Here is a 22,273-nt window from a genome sequence, read left to right as displayed (position 1 = left end):
AGATTGCCAAAAATCTAAAATAGCTAGACACACCAATAGTCCTCTTAAATCTTTTCAATTACCTGCAGCCAGATTCGATCATGTTCATCTAGATCTCGTAGGACCTCTTCCACCTTCAAACAGTTGCGGATACCTACTTACCTGCATAGATCGTTTCACACGATGGCCTGAGGCAATTCCCATTCCTGATATTTCTGCTGAAACTGTTGTGCGTGCATTCATAACTCATTGGATCTCACGCTTCGGTTTGCCTTCAATAATCACGACAGATCAAGGACGACAATTCCAAAGCAACTTGTTTTCTTTGCTCAGCAAACTCTTGGGTGTCCAAAAGATCCGAACGACCCCATACCACCCAAAAAGCAATGGAATAGTCGAGCGATTCCATCGATCTCTTAAACAAAGCCTCCGATGTCATGCATCTACGAAATGGACCGAATCAATTCCTTTGGTTTTGCTCGGACTCCGAACCGCATTAAAAGAAGATCTACAGTGCACATCGGCCGAACTAGTTTATGGCTCAACCCTTAAACTACCATCAGAATTTTTTGAATCCCCTTCAATTAACGTCGAGCCTCATGAGTTCCTAATAAATTTACGGACCTTGATGGATCAACTTAAACCTGTTGCTACTGCACCTCATGACACCAAGAAAGTATTCGTTCATCCAGCTCTGGACACTTGCTCACATGTGTTCGTGCACCACGATGCTGTTAAAAAACCTTTACAAGCGCCATACGATGGACCATACCTCGTACTCAAACGAACTGATAAAATGTTCACAGTTGAAAAGAACTGCAAACAGTCCACGATCAACATTCATCGCTTAAAGCCTGCGTTCTTCGAGAACTCTCACCAGTCCTCTGCACCAGCAATATCACCACCAGTTGCAGTTCCGACTTCACCAAAACCAGTACCTGAACTGTCTCCATCGAGTCCTGTGTCACCTACAAATTCTACTCCAGTACCTTATGTGACCAGATCTGGCCGACGAGTTCGCTTCAACACTCGTTACCTCTAACTTCAGTGCCTGCTGCACTACTAGAGGGGGGAGTACTGTGGCGATCCTGCTTCCATCAAAATGACTGTATTCGAAAAACTATTTTCCTAACTGCGCACCGGAAGTTCGAAGCAGTTATCTACGATCAAGCGCGCAAGCTGTGCGAATTAAAAAAGATCAATTTCCGGTCTTTCACAAAAAATCTGTCGTCTGTCGATGTGTTAGCGTTAAAAATTAAAAGATGTTTATTTTTATATAAAAAGTCGTCGCTCATTCTTTATGTGTGGATGTAACTTAACTATCCCAATTTGCAACCTTCTCCACTAAAACATCCCACAGTTCCAATGTGGCATTCAATAAACATCTTCAGAAGATGTTAGACATTTATCGAACAAATCGTCTGAAATTTTTGAGTTATATTATAGAGACCGAAAGAAGACGACGCAGATCGAAGAAAAGTAAGACATCCAAAAGATTAATGAATAATAGAAGAAAGTATTGAACATTTAAAAATATAAGTTTAATTTTTGTATACTCAGATTAACAGGTTTCAAGCAATATGTTTTTAAGGAACAAAAATCGATTCATAAAAGAAGTGTTTGGAAAAATATGAATACATAAAACAATTGTCAGATCCATGTAAAAGGAAAATAGTTGCTAACCGTAGTTGTTTGCATCTATATCGGAACATTTAAGAAAATATGGCAAAAATATATAATCAAGAGCAAGCTAAATGTATACGAATATAACATTTATTAGCAAAAAATGGAAGTTTATGGTGATAGAGAAATGTATTGATGAAAGCTTTTCAATGAAGAGTCACATGCGTTGGGTCAAGAAGCAGCTGTAGTTAGGAATTACAACTCATTTTTCTGTTCTTAACTTGAAAAAGATTACTTTGATTTTGATTTTATTTGTAGTTGGAGTTTTCAGGCCCAAGAGCCATTATGTTGCGGTAACAATAGGTACAATTATATCATTTTCAAACAATCATCGAAGGGAATATGAGGAAAAACTTAAAAATGTAATCAAGATTTAAATAAATGAAAAAAGCTTTATGGACATGAAAAATGCAAATAGTTGGACATGAAGTATCTTAATAAGCAAGAAAGATAATGGAGTGCAAGACTTGAAAAAAACTGTAGACGTTGGGCATTAAAATTCGTGCAATCTGACTATATATTTTGGACAGACATTTGACAATGACATCTAGAACACAGAGGTGGTGAATATGAGTGAATATAGTGTGTCTAATGCGTAAGCGAGTTAAAATAGTATCTGCTTTAATGTTCACTAATTAAGGCCAAGGTTGCACATGGGGTTTTTGATAACATGAAGTTTTTTATTCGTTTCCCGGTCCCACTATCTCTGCCATTTAGAATGAAGAAGCATTTTAAAATGTTTCTTTATGTATTCAGGAATAGTAGTAGCGATTGAAGTAGTCGCCAATTTGGCAGCCTTGCCTTGAATTCCAATTGCCTCTTCGTCGCCTAAAATTCCAACATGGAAATAAAAAGATTGCAGCAATTGAAACAGCTTAATAACAATTTTTTCTTCTGTTATGCTGAATTAATAATTCTCATAGATTTACTTTCTATTTTCATGGATAAGTGAATCATAAAGAAATGAAATTTTAAGCTACGTATTTTCAAACCCTTTCGAACTGAAAGACCTTTCTCTTCCTTCACACTTCCTGAAACAAATTCTTTATCAGTTGAAGTTAAATCAAAAATGAATCTTATCTTGCTATCTATCAAAGACTTAAAAGCACAAATTTTTATATCTGTGTTGATTTGCCGTTTTCTAAACAACGGCAAAAATTACATTTAATCTCACAACACTTAACTCTCAATGTATTCTTATTTACATCGTTTTTTCCCTCGCGTTCATGAATTATGAATGCTAATAAACACATAATAAAGCTAGTGAGTATTTCACTAACGTATTTATTCTTTAAAATAAACCATTATCAAGATAACCTGTTATTGTATGCCAGCATTTTTATTTTCATAATAATTATAAAGCATTATAATGCATATGAATTTTTATTTCCAAAGGATTTTTATTTCTAAAGATGTTTTGTTTTGTCCTTTTTTTCTCCCAGACTCCAATGGCGTTGCATTTCAAATATTCATATCAAAACATTCGCGCAATCGATGTTGTTTTTGTGTTGTGAAATTTAAAATAAATACGAGCAATGAAATAAATTCTGAACACGTTGCACAAAACATCCACCATCCAGTTTTCTATTCCTATTTCCATTTTCAAAAAAGGAAGAAAATAAATATTTTAACGCAGTATTTTTGTTTCTGGATTCATATTGATGACAAAATAAGAAAATAAAGAGCAGAGGTGAAAATAGAAGAAGTATATTTTTTAAAAATGATATCTTTGAAATTTCAAAAAATAAAGAATTTCTCAATAATTAAGTCACACAACATCCTATTATAATTCAGTTACATAAATGTTAAAATTATACTGAATAAGTTATTTTAAAAACTATCAGAACGAAGTAGCATTTATTTAACTGTTACATATTATAATAATATTACCTATTTAACTATCAAATATTATCATATTACTACCAAAGTGACATTTGGTAATATTATATCTATTCGAAATTAAAATTTCTTCCTTGTTTTTCATACATTCATTGACATCAAAGTTGGGATATTTATTTATGAAAACCTTGCATCTGTAATAAATATTGTACATTTTATATGATTAAAGCAAAATTTAAGAATAAAAACAAGTCGGTCAGTAAGGGATAATGAAGTGGACATTTTAGAGCACTGGGATCAGGAGGGTTCTCAGATTTGAAATAAAGAAGATGAGGGATATACTATAGAGATGTTTGAGACGTACTTGGCGTAGAGTCCCAATTTCATTCCTGTAAACCCTAAGTAAGAACTACATGATAAAATGAAAGATACATAATACATGATAAATGGATATCAACTGTTGGTAATAATAACCATGGAGTGTCTAAATAGGTCTCGAAATAAAATACGAATTTAACTCTAAGATCCTGGAGTCAGATGATTTATTCAAAGCATCAGATTACCATCATTTCAATAATGCTAGTTAATAACATATCCAGATGATTTACCTAAAACCTTTTTCTCTCATTTATGTTCCGCAGTCTTGTTATGAATTATTTCAGCCTTAACATACTAAGCCTTTGTGGGCACTTTTATCTAATTCAGAATATCATTCAGAAACATAACATGATGTGGAAGATTTTTTAATAAAAACTGATTGATTAAATATCAGTAATAATATAATATAAAGTTATACAATAAAACTATCTTTAAATCTTGGAATAAATATTGCCAAGTGTACATTTAAGTGTATACATTATAATAAGTATACATGTAATATAAATGTACAATTTAAGTGTATACATTTTAAAAAGAGAAAAAATAATAAATAATATTTTTATTGCCGGTAGTATTTTAAATACATATTTCTTTGCTCAGAATGGCATCAGTAAATCCTTGTTGGTTATGGTAAACTAGTTTGCATCAGTTTTTCTCGAAAAATTTCACACATTGTAATCACTTAGTTTTGTGACAAATAATATTATTTTTGTTTTTGAAATTCTATTGAAAATGCATTTATTTTAATATTTTAATATGGGAGTTTCTTACCTTCATAAATATAATAAATTTGAAGAAAATTTATAGAAATAAAATTTTTACATCAGAAGAAACTTTTAAAATCTGAATTGGAATAATATAATATTCATCAAAATAAGCCAGAACACTCAGTTTATTTTAATATTTTTTTTTTATTTCAAACTTTGATCGTTTTCATGAATCGAATACATAATTCGACTGAAGTTTAATTTTTCGAGACGAATTTCATGTACTCTTCATAAATAATTATCATTTTCCATCGAATCAATTTAAGCTGAATTTGTGGAAAATATTCTCATTTTATTGGTCGCCTTTTTTATTAAATTATTCTGCATATTATTTATTAGAAGTAAAAATTGTCAATTGTTATTATCCCTAAGAAAAAAAAATGTAGATTTCTTTGTTTCTTTAGGCTTATATTTAAAAACTGCGAATAACATGCCTTTAACATTCCTATTTACTTAGGTACCAAAAATAACGTGTCTTCCCTAAATTAGATATAAAAATGTATTTATTAATTTTTTTTCCTGAGAAAATTTCTTACATCAGAAGATAGAATATCGGAGATAATGACGGATTTTAAATTATTATAAACAAGGCTCATTACTGTCCATTAAGTTGAGGATTATTTTTGTATAAAAACATATAGATTCACATATCAGAAGTAGTGAAATAGCAGAAAAATTTCAAAGAATTACTCAACAACAAAAGAACACTTTAAACGAATAGGAAAATATTAATGCATTTTATATCCATAAATATAAGTCAAAATTACCAGCAGCTGAGATGCTTTCTCACTTTACTAGTCATAAGATCATTATGATTTCTCGTAAATACAGTATAGAAATTCAAAGTGCCTTCATTCAAATAAATATATGCCTATAAATATCGTAGATGATAGAAATGCAGAGGAGTGGGCACTATATAGAGTATAATTAATTCATATAAAATTTCAGAGAATTTAACTTCTATCATTTGATATATGTAAATATTTTTAAACAATAAAAAACAAATTATCTTGTCCTACGCATTTATTTTTCTAATTATTTTAGTAGAATGTTTGCATCATATTTCCAAAAGAAGTGCAACTTCTTTTCAGAAGCTGTCTTTTTGTATTGAAAACTAAACGAAAACATGTAAGACATTAAAAAAATATTTTAAAATTAATTTTTTTCATACTATTATCATTTTCAATCGCACTCATTTTTCTTTTGTATTTTTTAATAAAAATTTCCTTAATATCATTGCATAGTATTTGCAGCCAGCGTCCTTGCATAGGAGTAGCCCATCTTCCCCGTGATCTGGGCGCCCTGGGTTCGAATCCTGGTTCGGCATTGGTGTTCTTCATCTGTGCTCTATCTGTGAGGTGTGTGAATGTGTCCCCCCTGTAAAAAGGGGTTGTGCAAACGAATGTGAGAGTTTCATCTTCATATAAGCTAGAAGTCAGACTTCTGCCCTCGGGTGCTCAGGGGTCATTACCCTCAAAAGCTACTGCACTCCTTTTCCGTGGTAACGCAGACACGACATCATCATAGTATTTGCAGAAAGCATTTAAATAAAACCTTAAATTCAAACTGCAAATTCAATTCCCTGACAATTTATTTCAAAGAACAATGTGTAAGAATTTAAACAAACAGAAATGAACTCTCTTAAATAAATCGAACAAAAGATTTTGTAAATAAAAATATGGACTTACCATCTTAAAATTTAAATCTAGATTCCTTATGCATCATTAAACAGGTTTAATCTTTTTGATTCATATGAACAACATGGTCTCACCTCAAAAGGAAAAAAAAATATAACTTTCATCTTCTGAAAAATTGAATTGAAGTATTAGTAGAATAATTTCCATTTACGATTTGATGCATGTTTTTTAAGAAACATGAATAGGTTTATTTCTCAACAATAATAACCACAAATTCAAATTTCTCAAGACAATGATTCACACAACTTTAGAATGAAAACACCACTAAAACGAAAGCAAAAGGAATAAAATGATGTCTAAAGGAAATGACATCATCTCAAGAATTTAAAAAGCAAACTAAATAGCAAGCATTTGATTTTAAACCGACGATAGCTAAAATTAAAAGAAAATAAGTTTAATTTTGAGTTTAAATTTTAATACACAAATGCTGAAAAAAAGGTAACAACAAGCAATAAACATTAAAAATATCGAATATCTTCAAATTTTTTCCAGAATAGTATTGTATTGAATGGATCTAGACAGACATTTTAAAATATCCATGCTTTTTTAATTATATACATTGTCTACAATGGGCAGCGAATCAGAAGTTGCATTTCTAAGAACCTAAGAATTTTCTATTATTATCATTTTTTGAGATCGGTAATTCTTCATTGAAAAATCCGCATACTTCTATAAATTGTAATCAGTAACCAAATAAACATCCATTTTCCGCAGCAAGAACAGCTCTTTCCCTGTTATTTATTATGAGAATGGTTTATTCGAAATATTTCGTTACAAATTTAGCGGGAATGCTTGTCTACTTGAAGAGCATTTTATATGATAATGAAGTATAGCGAAGATAAATTACATTAATATCCCGTTTTGAGACTGCACAGGACTATTTTCAAATCATATCAAGAAATCTTGAATGGTAATTTAGTCACGAAGAAGACATCTGCCCAAGCGTACGCATCAAACGTAAAAAAATACTTTTCCCTTGGAAAATATAGCGTGTAAAAGATCCGGCGATTTTTATATAGGGCGATGTTTCGGTGGAATCGGATTTCGAAATTCGAAGTCTGTGGCCTTGATCGTCATGTTATTCCGGCTCTTAAACAAGAAGGTGCCTAATTAGAACCTCTTTCCCTTGGCCTGATGAATCCAGTTTGTTTTTGTTTAACCTCATAGCTAACCTCAATTATCCAATTCATTAATTTATTTTTATTTTCCATACTCATATGCAGAAGGAATGACGAATAAATAAACAGTCTACCTATAGATTAATTTAATCTAAAATATGTCTCTCGATATATATAGAGAGATACATACATTAGAAAAAATCGTATTCTAAAATTCATCTATTCAGATTGTTAGATTTATAAATTATTGCATTTATACGCTAGCTAATAGACGAATGTACAAACTTCAATATATAATTCAAAATGTGGTTCAAATTTTCAAACAGATGAAATATGTGGTAATGAGTGAGCTTTAAGTCAATTTTCATTTAGTCGTATTTGGTTCAAATTTTAAAATAGATGAAATATATCACAATAGCACCTAAAACCAAATTTTATCAATATAATTTTTGTGCTTTGGAAATAACGTGATCACATTCATAGATATGGGCAGGAAAACAGACTGCCTGTAGACAGATACCGTCCAAGATATGATTGAAAATTACTGTTCTGGTATAAAATCATACATCAATTTTCATTTATATTCGTAGACAGTCATACATAATTCCAATTTATTTCTATTTTAAAGTCTCAGAAAAATCTAACATTATTATAAAATTATATAGACGATTACATTACTATCGCTTTGTAGTTTCGTTATCTAAAAAGTGATAACTTATTTGTTGAGGTGTCTGATACTATCTTAAAAAATCGACAAAAATTTCATAGTTTCATTCCAGTTATATATGAGGTTAGACTGGAAGTTTCCAAATTCAGAGATCTCTAAAATGCGTTCTGTTGGACCAAATGAGATAAAATTTAATTACATATAATTCAAATGATGTGCCTGATATTTTTAAATAAATAACTTTAGAACTGAAGTTCATCATTGTATGGCGTTATAAAATTTATTTAAATGTATTGAAATTGTGGAACAATATTTGCATTACAGCACATGTCTGTAAGCATTAATCCTTGGTTAAAAATAAAACAAATTCTGCATATCAAGCCTCTGTAGAATGAAAAAATGCAACACTATAAAATTCTTCATTTAGAATTGCAGAAGTCCGATGAAAAAACCGTAAAAGATTTTCGCTGTTTAATGCAAATATGAAGAGGTCCAATCCCTCCAGCCCTAAGCAAAACGACACAGAAATTTGAAAAAAAAAAGACCTTGGATAACTTGAAATTCTTTCAGACACAGAATAAGGGCAAATTTCATCTTCTAGCGTCAAAAATGTGGTCACCACGATCGCTGAAGCTAGCAATCAATTTCAGAAAAATAATATGAGTGTGCCAGTTGTTACCGTGGATATATCGTATTACATATAAAAAGTATTACTATAGATTTTGCACTTTTATCTCTACAAAATTAAGCCTATTGCAAGATGGAGATTTAGAAATTCATAAAATGTTTGCATTTCATTTTCTTACTAGAATGGTGTTCCATTACTTGGCCCGTGGAACATTCTGGAGAGTGCCACTTTTGTCTCAATGGACTAATTAATACCTACAATTTTCAAATTCGGGAAGCGAAAAATATCGATCCGCTATTAAGAAACAATCTTCGCATCATGAAAAAGTTACAGTATGTTGTAGTTTCCCGGTTATATTTATCATTAAAACGTTTTTTTTTTTTTTTTTTTTTTTAATAATCCAAACCTGTTCTGTCACAGGATAAAATTATCATGATTAATTGAATGATTAATGAAATATCATGATTAATGAAAATTATCATGAGTGATTGTATCTCATAACTTCAATAGCGTAAATGCCTTCATGATATTATTTTCATGCATCCCCTTCATGCATTTCTCCTTAAATTGATTGCTAGATAAAGCAATTGGCAATTCTCAGATGCATGGAGGGTTAGCCATAATTTTCTAATAGCCTGGCCTCCTCAATTGCTAGGAATTATCCCCTGCATCTTTTGGGTTTGCGGTTTCATGAAAGACAATATTTGCTATTAAAGACCCGCATCTGCGTTATATCTGAAGGTCAGCATTCAGCACCATGCACTTGATATCTCGGCAGACTTACTTCGATCAGCTGTGGAAAATATAGTTATGCGATTAGAGTACATTGGTGAACATGAAAAGGGACATGTTAAGCAGTTTTAATGCTATTGTTTTATATCATTTAACATTTATAAAGGATTTCAAATGTTTTATGTGTATTATAGAGACACCTATTGGCGAAATCTCGTATTAATTACTTTTATTTAGTGAATATTAACCCTTTCATTTCTAGTAAGGCAGTTTGGGGTGTTTATGGCCAGTTTCGGGCGCCTGCTTTCGTTGGAGGGGAGGTGTCAGTATAAAATGCGACTACTGTGTAAAACGCCATAGGGAAGTTTTTATTATCTTTGATTTTTGCGTCTTTTTCACAGCTTTTACTATTTGCCTTAAAAGCATCATTTGAATTATCTGTAAATTAAATTATGCATCATTTGGATCATAATTCGGTCATTCTAAAGTCCCCAGAAGTGGAGATTTTTTAAAAAATTAATTTAATTAATTTATTTATGTATTTGCTAATCATGTATATCTCTTGCCGAAATTTTTTTTAAATAGTTTTTCAAATGAATTTCTTAACTTTAACTTATCTTTCAATTTTAAATTTTCAACTTATCTTTCAACAAAATCTAACTAACCAACTTATCTTTCATTATAGTTGAAAATCCAATGTGAGTACAAGTATTTGTAAGCTTTATATGAACTTCATATAAACCTTGTACATTCTTTACATAATATCTCAAAAAAGGCAGATATTATAATACCACTAGTATTTAAGAATAATTTTTTTTATAAAATGATGGAGCCAAAAATTAGGTTTATACGATTTCACTTCTCTACGCACTGACTATTATTTCAGGATAGGAATCGGAAATATTCCGAGCCTCCTTAAAATGTATTTTAAATAGAATGCTTTTACAGAGTTTTTTTTAATAGCTTTAAAAGTGCAGTATGAGTAAAACAGTTTTCTCAAACCACTATAAGCACAAGATATTGTTCGACATTCTGAATGGCGGTCAACATCATGTAGATATTGTAACAATTTTGTTGAATATTTTGTTCTAATAGGGACTGCTTACTATACCAACACTATCTCTGCAAGTGTCTAATTACTGATAATGACAAGTTAATTTTAAATAAATCTTTAAATAATACGTGACAGAAAGATTACATTTTTACTGTTAAATCCTTCGCTACATTTATGGATGTAATGTCAGCTATAAGTTTATTTATATAATTTTTATCCAAATATTTATTTAAAAATAGTACACATTTAAAAAAAAATATTTTCTAATTATTATTTTAAACATATAAATGCCGAATAACCTTAAAAAAATACTTTTCAAAACGCAGATATTAATCGCAAATTAAGTTATAATTAAAATAATAGAAATACTTTAACAAAAGTTTTGTTATATCCTAGAAAATATTAAAGCGTTCGAAAAGAGATGCAAAACATGTATGTTGAAAAATTAACGGTCTATTGATAGATTCTTCCATCGAAATCCCAAGATTCGGAATATGCACCTTCATGATTTTATAGCCCAGAGATAAGCAATATCTCTTTTTATTGAGTGAAAATTGCAGTTTATTTGCTGAAAAAGTCCAAAAAGCACTGTTAGATTCCGAAACTGTATATAATTTAAATCTAAGAATTCCTACTTTTAACGAAAGCCACGTTAAAGGTAGAATCAAAAGTTCCATGGGATGTTCTAAGAATCATCAAGTAATTACTGGGAATGACTTTTCTTGGATGTTTTCAGAATGTGTTTCAGAGGTATAGGTTAACGGAATAGATGCGTTGGATGGGAGGTGAATAGATGGTGCTTTTCTGACCGTGTGAGGAAAGGCCTCTGCTACTGTGCTTCTATTCATATAAATGTGGTCTTCAGAAATCTTCAAAATGGAAGATAATACTATAAGATTGGATATACAGAAGACAATATTGCTGTTGTTTTTCTGCTATGTTGAAATCAGAATGATACAATTATAACATTGTTCAGTAAAATTTTTTGGAAGATTCCTATTAATTTAGAAAAGCTATAAATTTGAAATTGACCATAATTTAATATTAATATACACTGAAGCAATGACAATGCATTGAAAGGGCTTCCATTTGTATTAAAGTGATTCATGTGAGAAGTTTCTGACGTGATTGGGGGAAATAACAGACTTTGAATAGTAGTTGGAACTAGACAAATGGGACATTCCATTTCGAAATTCGTAAGGAAATTTCAAAATTGCGAGATTCACAGTGTCAAGGGTATGCCTAAAATACTTAATTTAAAGCATATCCTCCCACCAAGGACAACACAATGGCTGATCGCCTTCACTTAATGACCGAGAGCAGCGAATGTTCTTAGAATTTTCGGTGTTAATAGACGAGTATAACTGATTGAAATAACTACAGGAATCAATGTGGAACGTGGAACGGGTGTGTCTTCTAGGGCAGAGCTGCGAAAATTGGCTTTAATAATCTATGGTAGCAGAAGACCGACTCGACTGCTTTACTAACAGCACGGCATTGCCTGTAGTACTTCTTCTAGACCCGTGCCCATATCGGTTGGACTCTAGATGACCAGAAAATCTTGGCTTAGTCAGACGAGTCATGATTTTAATTGGTAAGAGCTGATGGTAGAGTTTGAGTGTGGCACATATCACAAGAAACCGTGTCAATAAGATACTGTGCAATGCGGTGGTGACTTCATAATAGAATGGGCTATTTCATCGAGTCAGAGTTATTAGCGATTGGTTTGAAGAACTCTCTGGACAATACGGCGAATGATTTGACCATCGAGATTACCTGGCACGAATTCCATCGAGCATTTAGGGGACATAATCGAGAAATCAGCATTCTGGTAACACTTTTGCAATTATGGAAGGCTATAAAGGCAGCATGGATCAATATTTCTACAGAGGACTTCCAACGACTTGTTGAATTCATGCCACGTCGAGTTGCTGCACTTCGCTTTGCTAAAGGAGGTCCAATACATAATTAAGATGTGTCTCCCATGGCTTTTGTCACCTCAGTATATAATAATAACAATTAAATTTCAAATATTGTTATTGGGTTATGACGGAAGTTTGGCTTAAGATTTATGCATAGAATCTCTAATTTGTATAAGTTCTAGGAACAATATAACATATTTCTGAAATTAACTAGCCGTTGAAATGAACTTAGCTTAATAGTCCAGTCAAAATTTAATTAGAAAAAAATAATAACTTTATGAACATGATGCTTCCACATATTGTGAACACTCTAGACAATTTAATAAGAATAAAAGCCATTGTGGCAACATATATGTGTGTGTGCGCGCTTGCTTCTGTTTTTATGTTTGCACTCTACATTCTAAACGACATAACTGATTTCAACCAAATTTACACACTTATTTTTTAATGCAAGAGAAACATTATCGTTAATTTCTCAAAGTACTAAAAGTTAATTACATATTCGATTAATTAGAATTTTCCACCGACATTCTGCAATAACTCCGGACTAAATTTTCTGTCAAGAAATATTTTAGAAGTGTTTGAAAAAGGTTTTACCATTTCGATTGTACATAATTCATTTCTTTATGTATTTTTTTTCATTTGCTTTTGATTTAAAAAAAATATTAAATGGAAATGATGTTTTAAATACGGCAACTGGAATATTCTGATTCATTCTACCATTACTATTTTAAAATTGTGCTTCATATCTTTTGGAAATGTTAGATATCGCTTTTCATTAAGTATTTAGCGGGCTTAAAAGAACTGGAAGAATTTCAAGCGATTACAAATAGATTAGGCCTAAGAGCAGTTGATAAATTAGTGTAGTCATAAAAAGACTGTGCGTAGTATAAAAATTGATACAAAATTAGTATACGTTAATAATATTATACTTAAATGTATTTTAATTCTGAAGCATGATTTATTAACTTTTATTTGATAAAATCCTAATGCTATTTACCAGCGAGGAGTTGATTTTTTAAAAAAAATTTAAATGCGAGAGGAGGATCTATTGATTTTCAGAAAGAGCTGAGAGATATTTGAAAAAAATTGAGTGAAGATAGATTGGTTTTAATTGGTTTTAATAATCATTTTTAAAAATCATCTAGTGAATATAATATATTATTTATCAGTTTGTGCACACATCTATTTCACACTTTAGAATAGCTCTACATTTAAATTAATTATAGTACAGTGGAACCTCGTTTAATGAACATAATTCGTTTTCGGATATTACTTATAATGGGAAACACTCTTTAAATGAATTTGTTTCCCCCAAAGAAGTCCATGTAACAAGAAGTTTCATCTAAAAATAAATAAATACTCAAATGGATTCATAATAATTTAATTTATTATTCATAATGTATGTTTTTTACAAGAATTGTTTCTAAGCACTTTTGCTTTGGCCTACGCTTTAAAATTGGGCGAAAATTCGAACACAACCTTATCGTTGAATTTTAACAGCATTTAAAGAATTTGCAACAGTTTAATCTACTGCCTTATCAAGGTAATGCTTCTCAGCGTATCATTCAATAGTTCCCTATGGTTTTAGCATTTCCCTAATTTTACTGGAATGTAATTTTGCTGAAGCTGTTATCCCCTAGTCTGATGACGAAATTCTCCATAACTTAGAATGCAGCTTCATGAGCTCTTCGATAGTTATTGTTATGTTCTTCCTCCAGCTCATCGATGTTGTTGCTATCCACTTCTAGCCCATGCTCTTGGTGAGAGATCCAATCTCGTTGGTTAAGGCTTCACCAGCACTTGCTCAAACCCCACGGAATTGAGCTCGACAATGTTATCCGGCCCAAACTTCTTCCATGCAGACATATATAAAACTTATCTTCAAACAAGCGCTGAACACAGACTCATACAGGCCAATCCAGTATGTTACGCCAAATTTTCCTTTGTCACTCGTTCTGCGAAACATCGCTCGTTAAGTAAGTCCCTTTTTTACATTCTGTTTTGCTTATTTTGCAAATCCTTCGTTAAGCGATATCTGACTGTATATTTATAGTAACAATATCAGTCAATTTTCAACAATAGTTAATTTAAGTAGTAGTGGTAAAAATTTACTATAACAGAAGTTATGAATTTACACTATTAGAAGCTGTTATTTGCTGTAGCAATAGACGTGTTTTTGAAAGAATTACTAATGTATTAAAACATCGTGCTATCTCTCTTCGTTTTTAATATGCCAGTAAATTGTAGTTGTAATATTTTAAGATAATATATTTTCTTAAAATTATAATTTCATAAGATTAAGATAATTATTCAACAATTCTCGACCCAAGAGGAATACTTAATATTTTAGTGGTAATTTATTAGACGGAATTTTTTATCATCAGTAGAATCGAATAACTTTAAATTTATAATATTATAATAATTTTAATCTTGACAACGTTTTCAAAGCTTAAATTATTTGGACTAAATAATTTTATTTATTTAAGAAATGAATAAATAATAATTAAATATTTATTTATCAAATAATAGATATTAAATCAAACTAATTCCTTTTTTAGTCAAAATTGTATTAGAAATTAATTTTTAATCAAAGTTGGATTAAAAAAGACTATAAATAAAATTGAAGTAACATAGATTTGACATTTAATTATTTAATTTGTTTTTAGATTTACATATTTATATCCAAAAATTAAAAAAAAATTCGGTATTAAAAGCAATTTATAAAGCTGGAGTGTAACGATTTTCATTTCTATTACATATTATATAGTTTTACAAGTACAAAAATCCGCTCGTATTTATAATTTTTTGTTCAGTACAAAATATACCAATTTAAATTCAGTTAAAAAGGAGAAATAGAAATTAATCGATAAATCATTATCAAAATAATTGATTGTGCTTGGTATTCTTCTTTTAGAAATTTAGAAATGTTTATAAGTTACGCAAGAGAAGTAATTTCTCGCATGCAGGCATTCATTTAGGAAACAAATGCAATAGCACGTTTGAAGTAAACTAGTACGTATAAATAAAAACTATCTATACGTTTTAACTTAACGATTGATTTAACTTAATGATTTAACGAACTATTCATAAAGATGAAATTTCATGACTGATTTTCTGGGGTATTAATTCTGAAAAATTATACATGTATTTGCAATGCCGAGACTAGATTTATATACTAGAGTGCAATTAAAATTGAAACGATTAATTTAAATAGATTTCTGTTCTTACTCTGGTGACAATTGAGAAACATTGATAATATTTTAATGTATTTAATCATGAATTGCAAATTAAAAATTAAAAAAGTGGAAGATAAAAACTATCTATTTTTTAGGATACTAATAAATAAAAAGAATTTCTGGTCAATTTATTTTTAAATTATTATAAAAACAATGAAGCAATTCTTTTGATAAAGTTAATTCTTGGTATTACCCTTAATTTACTGCATGAATTTCAAGCAACCTTATTTTATGTACATATAAAAACAATTAACTAGTAACATACAGAGTGGTTTTAAGTTTAGAATTGCATTATAGTATTCTGTTTAAATTAATAAAAAATAATACATATTAAAGAAAATATGTGGAATTTTAAAGTGACTTGTAAAGAATAAAAAACAATTCGTGTATCAAAACAGTAAGGAATACTGATTTTGATGCTGAGCATTTTATTTAAATATATATGTTTATATGAAAACTTATTAAATTATAGGAATTAGAATTTAAATATTAAATTAGGTTTTTTCTATACCTCCTTACCTAATTATTTAATTAATTAAGTAATGTGCTAATTATCATATTTTAGTAAGAACAGGAGATTATGTTCATTTCCCTAATGTACCCAATAAAATTCCATACGCTAATAAAGTTGCAAAGCTTGAAATTAGAAGGGACCTTTCCAATGGATATATTTGCCATATAGTAAGACTGCCTTCTTGTATATAAAAAGGCCTTAAACTATGAATTTTCAATTGAAATTTAGAAATCATTTTGAATGCATTATTTAACAGAACTGCTGTGGTTTTCCTTCCTATTTCATTCGTAAGGCACCCTGACATTATTAATGTCGATTGATAACACAGTGAAATAATGATGAAACTGATTAAGATTAAATAATTCATAAAAGATAAATTAGAGATAAATGCCACTGCGTATCCCATTCGGAATAAAGTAATCATTGTAATTAGAATTGTGATAAAGACACTAAAAGAAAAGTGATCATCCATATTGTTTAAATATGAGAGCATAACGTCATGCTTGATCAATAAATCATCAAAATCTTTAACAGAAATATATTTACGAAGCCGATCAAGAAAATATGTCTGAAAAATAATTCGGATTAAGTTACAAGTAAAATTATAATAAACAACAAAAAGGCAAATATTGACATTTGTCACCAAACCGAAAAGTGATTCAAATCCACAAATAATCCAAAAGGTGTAAGTCTTTGTCATATCTTCTAATGGCAAGCCTAACTTCTCAAAAAACTTATACTTCTGATAAGGAGTTTCTTTGTATTCCCTAAGAAAAAGCAAAATGGTGCATACAAACGTGAAAATGGACGAGAAAACTAACAAAATGATATAAGGAGACTTAGCTTTTCTTAGATTGCTTACAGGATATGACTTGAATACTTCATCCAGAATTATCGTTATCCGGATCATTTGTTTGCGTCGTCTGTAAATTGACACATATAGCACTATATGCAATATTTCCAAGATTTTAAAAGTGAATGCATACCTCCAGTCCCGTACAGACAAGAAGAAAAATATTCCGTATGTAATCTTCACTAGAAAAATGATAAAAACAACACAGTTAACATAATAAGTAATGCAAAATTTCGACATTTTTTTCCACAGATTTTCTTTATTGTTTCCTTCTGGACCTCTATTTTGAATTTTAAAGAAATTTGTTAGTTTGATTCCTATCAACGAGAAGGGTATAAATATGAAGTTGAATTCTTTCATAAGAAATGTGTTTGGAATTATTTTTGCACTCAGAGCCTTTTTGGAATAAATTTCAATGCCACTTGCACCCTTCAAACGTTTTCTCTTTCTTAAATTGTGAAAATAACAAAGATTTGGTTTATTTTCCATAATACTTCTCATGAAAACATGAACTTAGTGGCAGCCTTTGAAGGATATCTTTGTAGAACTCCGTAAAAAGTAAAATAACTGAATTAATTAGATTTTCTGTTGTTTTTCCAATTATTTATATTAAATGCACAGTGACAAAACTTTTTCCACAAAAGTAATAGATCCAGTAAATTGCAGTGGTTCTAATTTAAATAGTAAGAATTTGTGTTTGGAATAATAACAATCTCTCTTGAGCTACTATATATTGAATCCCTCAAATTTATCCAGTTTGGTCTATGTATTGAGATCAATATTTCATTAAATGATAGACTTATATTTGCTATGTACTTTTTAAAGTTTATCTCCAACACATATTGTGATATCTTCATTATTCTGATAATGACATTTGGAATTGAATTTCTATCTCTTTATGATATTGATTATTTTATTTATTAAACCTTTTTCATTAAACCTTTCCCGTTATTCATAAATTTCCATGGCAATAAAATAGTTGTCAAATGCAATTTGAAAAATTAAATTTATTTCAATTTTTTACCATGACAGAATATGTCTCTCTTTATAATCTAAATCTGTTAGCTACTTTTTTTTATTCTTGTTTATATTTGGAAGCTATTTGATTCTTCACGAATAGTTCAAATGAAAAGATTACTAAAAATGTTTAGACCTTTATTATGAAAAATTATAGCAGCAATTTGCAGTGAGTATAGCAGAACGATTGAAAGACCTCTAAATTTTCTATAATGTTTTGGGTAACAAATAAAAGCAAAAAATATCCCAAAATAATAAAAACAAACACAAATTATTAAAAAAAATTATTAAAGCAATGATTTGAGTAAAAACAAATTTTTTATCGTTTGGTACACAATTTCGTTTCAGCAACGAAATTGTACTGAAGCGTCTTTAATTACCCTTTCGAACATCGTAGAAGCTAAATAAAAAAATAAAAAGTCATAGAAAATTCAAGAACTGAAAATTCAGATATTCAAGCTGAAAATATTCCAAAATAATAAAAACAATGATAAATTATTAAAAAAATGTATTAAAAAAACTCCTTTGAATTAAAACATTTTATCGTTCAGAACACAATTTCATTTCAACAACGAAACTATTCTTAAGCGTCTTTAATTATCCTTCTGAACAGCATAGAAGCAAGATAAAAAATAGGTTTGGAAAATTCAAGGACAGTATTTTTTTTGATAAGACAATTTAAATATTTGCAATTTTCAATTAGATGCAAATTTTAACCTTAAAGAAATTCCTTGATAACTTAGAAAATTCAAATAAAGCAGGTGAAGGTTAAAAAAATTCGAAGGATAACGTAAAGGAGGTTTAAAACAGTTTTAAAGTTTAATTGGCAAATGAATATTTTAGAAACACCTTTAACGGTTCCACCATTTTATAATGCGTAATTTTCTCCTGAACGATTAAAAATAAGTGTTTAAGATAATCAGGATTACCCCTTAACTGGGAGGTGAAAATTTTGGATTAAACTGGGGAGGTGCGGTCTACGAGACCGCAATTTCTTTACAATTAAATTAAATTTTCTAATAAAAGTATTAGTATGAAAATTAACCAATATATCCTGTAGATATTTTTCTTGATATATAAATATGTTTTAGAAATTATTCAAAATATATTATCATTGAAAAAAGTAATTGCGTTTGAATATACATTTTCTTCTCAAATTACACGATAAAACATATAATATTCTTGAAAATATATATGACTTTTTGCATTATATTTATTTTTCCCGTATACAAAGGTGTGTAGAAAATAATATAATAGAAATTCAACAATTATATGAAAAATAAAAAAAGAATTGACAATAGGTAAAATTGACCCCCTTTTTTTATAGACTTCATTTCTACTTAGAGACTTGTGAACATTCGTAGCACGATATTCGTGGACATTTTAAACATACAGATTAAGTACTAGTGTAAAAATCAGCCTGTAAATTCTATAGATATTTCTCCTGATATGAGTAATATATTTAGAAATTTTTGAAAATACATTATCATTAGAAAAATTAATTATATTTGAACATACATCTCAGAATCAATCGAATGCGAACTTTCATCGAAAAAATCTTCTGTACAATTATCCTCATCACTAAAATCATTTTCTGCTTCATTTAAGAATCACTGGAGCTCTGCTTCATAACGAGGATCAATAGGTTGGATGATATTTCGAGGATCAAGTTTTTGAGCCATCTGCTAAGCTTTGTATAATACTGGAATACTAAAAAAAGAGCTACGGTCTGACAGACGTCGAACAAAGAAATAGGTGAACTGTTTAAAAATGAGAGAAGTGATGTAAAATCATTTAGAAAAGGGATTTCATGTATAAACATGTAAGTTAATCAGGTTATTATGTATAACTACCGCGATTATTCATAATCACTATTAAACCAGTTGATGATTATGAATAATAATCACTGGTAATTCTGAATAATCACCGGTAATTATACATAATTTTCAATTTATTACAATTACCATAGCATATGTACAACGAAAACTAACAAAAAATTACATTGTTTAAAATCTATACTGCTAAAAATGATTTAGTGACTTTAGCGACAAAAATTAAAGTTTTCTAAAAAACAAGAATTATTGTGATATCTCTATTAGTATTGAAGATCCGTATATTATTAATGGCCTGTAAAGTAAAAAACCTATAAAATACGAAAGAATTAAAGCGGTTCAATAGAGAAAAATTCGATTCTTCAAATATTGCCTTGTGAACTTTTCAGTAGTATTTTGTTACCTGCAATTCGTATTTGATTGTGAATTAAAGCCTTTATTATTCGTTAACGATCTTGTTGGTGGTTTACACCATAACACATCTACCGGACAATTTGTTACTATATATATATATATATATATATATAGATGGCTTTTAAATATAACTATTAACAAACAAATTATATTTGAAATTAATTTAAGACAGCAATCTTATTAAAAAATCATATGCCTACGATTTAAACGGATCTTCCTATTATATCTATTTTTTAAGTTGACTGGCTCTACATCTTATCTACAGAAGATCAGGATCTAATTCATTGTCATAAAACTCAAGTTTTATTTCTAATCAGCTTTGTTGCGTAGATTAATTCACAAAACATGTATTGAGTTACTGCATGAGAAATGTTCTCCTTATACTATCAACATGTTCCTTTTGTCTCAGTTCTCATCTATTCGTATCCCTCCTCATTCTCCCATTGGCATCGGCCTCTATTGAATTACTAAACGTTCTTGATTTGATTAGAACGTTCTCGTTCAATACAATGAAGTGAATAGATCATGAGCTATTTGTGCAAGGACTGCCGGAAGCAGCTTAAGTTTGATTGTAAGACGATAGTGAGGTCCCAATTAATTTTCCCAATCATAATAAGATTGCTCTTTTCCAATTTTATCTTTAAAATCTGAAAATAAGGTTTATGCATTGATAAGAATACAAATTAATAGTAAGGATTTATATTTGAAGAAAATTTCTAAAACTTGTTGAAATGAATCTTTATTTATTACACACTAATTTCTAAAAATATAGCAAGATATAAACATCAATGTCATATCTTATTTTATGCCATTCTAATTAAAATTCATCACATGAGACAGTATTTGGGCATTTAAAGTAATTAGAAAAATTCCTCTTGGCAAGCTGGAAGTCAAAGGTAGATTACTTTACACCTGAGTTACTATCAGGCAATATACATTTTTGATGTTAGTAACAGTCAAAATTAGGGCTTGAAAATTACCTTTCAGTCCCTAACTTAAAAGATATTGCAGTTAGCAAACGCTTTTAAATGTAGAAGTTGTTCATCATAATGAGGCGCTAATTTGGCTAATTCGACTTCCTTTTCTACTTTCAATGTTGTGAAAGTTATGGCGTAATGAAAACTTTACCTCCACTCTTATCATTTCCACCCCTTTGAGCCAGTTGGACCATTTACGAACTCGTCCACGAATTTTACATTTTTAACAACATATTCCAAGCTAGTTAAAATCGAAAAAAATTACTCTAGTTATCCTGTTCAAAAATATATATACAGAGGTGATCAAAAGTTGGGGCACTTTTGAAAATTTTTATGTTTTCTAAGTTTGTATTTTTATAGAAACAGTAACGTTTCACAAAATGCAAACCATTATATGCAATTTTAAAGATAATTTAATGATGAATTCAATACAAAAAGTAAAATTCAAATATTTACAATACAAAAAAAGTTGAGCCGCAATAATTATCGAGATACCTTAGATACTGATGACTGCAGTGAGTTATCAGTACTTAATAGGATACCATATATTTTTTATTACAGCTTCACTCTGAAATTTTATTGAGCCGAGGAGAGTTTTAAGCTCTTCTTTCGTTATTGCATGATGCCAGGAAACAATTATAGCCACAATTAATTCTCATTTATTTGACGAACGCTTCATATGTACAAGAGTTTCCAAATTGTGCCAAAAGTTTGGAATAGTTTTGAGGTCAAGACTTGTTCCTGGCCGTGATAACAATTCAATGCTCTTTGTACTAAATCACACTTATATCTGTGTGACAAGGAGCTGAATCCTGCTGAAAAATAAATGATGCTTGGAAGGGAAAGAGATCACTGATGGAAGGTGTAAGGTTTGGTTCTCGAGTAGTGTCAATGTATTTTCTTGCATTTAATGTCCCATCAATCATATGAAAGAGATGAATACCGTCTACTGACATGCATGAC

The sequence above is a fragment of the Argiope bruennichi genome, chromosome 9 (genome assembly GCF_947563725.1).
Source record: "Argiope bruennichi chromosome 9, qqArgBrue1.1, whole genome shotgun sequence".
NCBI lineage: Eukaryota > Metazoa > Arthropoda > Arachnida > Araneae > Araneidae > Argiope > Argiope bruennichi.
Note: the sequence above shows the minus strand (reverse complement) of the source record.